This window comes from Microtus ochrogaster, unplaced genomic scaffold (assembly GCF_000317375.1).
Source record: "Microtus ochrogaster isolate Prairie Vole_2 unplaced genomic scaffold, MicOch1.0 UNK29, whole genome shotgun sequence".
NCBI classification, from domain to species: Eukaryota; Metazoa; Chordata; class Mammalia; order Rodentia; family Cricetidae; genus Microtus; species Microtus ochrogaster.
The window spans coordinates 3726325-3729728 of NW_004949127.1; positions in this window are offsets into that span (position 1 = coordinate 3726325).

The window sequence follows — 3404 nt, forward strand, 5'->3', positions numbered from 1 at the left end:
CTCCGCCTACCTAATTTTCTGTCCTATTAAAGGGCCAAGGCAGTCTCTTTATTTAACCAATGAAATTAACACAAAACAGAAGACTCTCCCCCATCATGTGTGTTCATGCTGGTTTTTTGAGCAGCTTTCTCACGATGTAGACTTCCCTGGTTGGTTCAGAACTTAATATGTAGAGCAGGCTGGCCTGAACTCACATTGATCTGCCTGCCTTGCCTTTCAAGTGTTGGAGTTAAAGGTGTGTGCCAACAGGCTTGGTTTCTTTTGCAATTTTTATGCTGACAATTCGATTATCTAAATCACCTTTTCTTTTCCTGTACTTGTTCCTTTCCTGGTCTTGCTGGACTCTTAGGCCTCCAGGAAGCTGTTTTGTTATTGTTTTCTGTTTGTCTGCTTGTTTTTGAGTCAGGGTTTCTCTGTGTAACAGGCTGTCCCAGAACTTGCTTTATAGACTAGGCTGATCTTGAACTCATATAAGTAAATCCACCCTTCTCTATCTCCTGGGTGGTGGGACTAAAGGTGTGTACCACCACTGCCTGGCCAGAAAGCCATTTTTTAGTGGGGATATCACCAATATATTCCTCTTCCCGGGGCAGAGGCTTTTGGCATCTTACCATTAACCATCTCATTAGTGTTGGCTTACAGAAGCCAACGGGATAAGAGAGAGAACGTCATTGTTACTGCATCTTAGAGAAGAAGCGTCAAAGAGGAGACATAAGGTAACCCAGAGGTTCTGACCAAGGAACCAGCAACTCCCTCAGCCTCTAAGAAAATGCTTAATGGCACAGAGGAGTGCCTCCTTGGACCCAGGTCATCAATTCCAGGGACAGCTCACTGTTTGGGAAGTGCTTGTGTCTGGGAAATTTGAAGAGGGCCCCTGGCTGCTGAGACTTAGACCTCTAAGAACAGGGGTGTCCTAGTATGTCCCAGGTGGCTAGGGGAGCGGCCAGCAGTTTCTGTTGGGAACAAATGTTATCACTGGATCAAGAGTTTCTGATGCATAAATGCAAACAAATAGGAAACAAAAGAGAGGTTCCTTCCTTCTCCAATGGCCTTCTCACTCTCTTCTGCTCACCATAGCCTGGTATGTAGCCTGCTGCTAAAGACTAATTCAGTCTCTGCCTCCAGTCACAGCGTGGGGGAAGACGCTTTGAAACTTCATAATATAGTGCTTAATAACATAAGACACTTAATAGCTCTTGCTGTAAGGCATTTTGTGTGTGTGTTTGTCAGATAAATTCACTTGATCACAAAATTCATTTTTATTGAGAAAACTCACTTTTATGCATATATATATATATATATATATGAATGAATGGAGGTTGTCTTTCATCAAATGTTTTACTAGTTTCTATTGAGACTGACATCCCGCTTTCTGCTTTATTGTGTTCATGGGGTTGGTGAGTTATGAGGATTGCTTTAGAATATAAACCAGCCTTCTGTTCTTGAAATAAATCTAACAGGACTGTGTTATATGATATGTTTGTCTATTCTGGCCTGGATTTGCCAATGCTATCTTTTTATCATGAGAACAACTGTGATTTTAATTGTCCTCTGCCAGGTTTGGTATTAATGTTATTTGGGATTTGGCATAGACAGGGACACATATACTATTTTATTATCATATCACTTAGAGAAGTATGAGTGTTGCTCTTTATGATGGGGGGAGAACAAAGAACAAGCTAATATAGAGACTGGTAGCAAGTTTGTAGGGGTACTGCCATGACAGTTGGGACTATGGTGTATCGGAGTATTGTGGACGGAGTTTGTAACTTTAGGATGGAAAAGCCATGAGTGACCAGTGCTTAGTGAGCTATTGTGGGAAATGGGAAGAGAGTGTTAAGAGCCATGCAGTTGTTAGGGGCCTGGCTTGTGACGTTTCAGAAGAGTTTTGGGAGTCCCTAACAACTCTATCAGGGCCACTACATACTTTAAATTAAGAATCTGGTTTTTGCCAGCTGGGGCTGAAGAATTGATGTGGTTAACAAGAGACAGAATCACAAAAATGAAACCTTCGCTTTGCAGGGACATTGTAATTAAGAGACCAGCATCACGGAGGCAAAACCTTCTGTTAATGTTTTCTCAGGGTCAGTACATGTAAGCTGTGGTCCAGAGTGGGTCAAATCTGCGTGTTGTGCTGGCAGCTGAACCTGGCAGTGTGTGAGAGTCTCCCAGGTGGTACTGGTTTTGACTGCATGAAAGCGGCAAGATATAGAAGGGTCATGGAGAGCAGCTGAGATTGGCCCTGTGAGAGGCCACTGGTGAAAATGCAGCACCAACTGCAGTGAAACTCAGGATGGAAGGGATCACAGAGATGGCCAAAGCACCAGTGGCAGGATCAGAGTCCATGAAGACAACCCAGGAGAGGCTGTTTATTCTGGTATAGTGGAGATACGAGGACTGGGGGACAACCATTGAGCAACACTATAGAATGGAGCCAGCCTGAGTCTATGAGACAAATCACACGGGTTATGAATGATAGAGCCCAAGAGATGCAGTTGCCGAAGCTGGCCGGAGTCTGGAAGATTGTGAGGATTTAATTTATAATGTTGGAGTTTTGTTTTGTTTTGGTTTCATTGTGACTATGCCCTGGTTTTTCCCTCATGAAATAAGAAAGTGCGTAACTTGTTTTTGATTTTAATGGAGCTCACAGTTATAAGACTTTTGATACTTTAGAGAGACTTTGAAGTTTTAAAGAGACATTGATTATTTTAAAGAAACTTTGGACTTTTAAAGTATTAATAATTTAAAGACTGTGGGGCTTTTAAAGTCATAATGTGCTTCATATTGTGATATTAATATTAACATGAGATCTTGGAAACAAACAAAAATGGAAAGCTTATGGCTTAACAGTGATGTGTTTGTGCGTCAAGTTGACAAGAGGTCAAGTGTGTGTGTGTGTGTGTTTTGTCAACTTAACACAAGCTAGAATCATCTGAAAATCAGAGAGCTCAACTGAAGAAATTGCCAACATCTGTTGGCCTACAGGAAAACCTGTAGGTCATTTTCATGATTTGGTAATTGATGTTGGAGGGCTCAGACCTCTGTGGGAAGTGCCGTTCTGTGGCAGGAGGTCCTGGGATGTCTAAGAAGGCAAACTGAGACAGCCAGGAGGAGCAACCCAATGAGTAGCCTTTCCCTGTAGCTTCTGATTCAGTCTTCAGCTTCTGACTCCAGGTCCCTGGCTTGACTTCCTTTGATGACAGACTGTGATGTGACCTTCCTTTCCAAGTTGCTTTTGGTTATGATGCTTTATCTCAGCAGTAGAAACCCTAAATAAGATAGAATGTACAAAGTTAATAATAGCTTTTTATTTAACTTGGAAACTTAATGAAGCTATCTAGGCTTGTATGGTTTTTAGGCATATTTTTAAAAAAAAATTGCTGTATTACTCCCTCCCTGTCCCC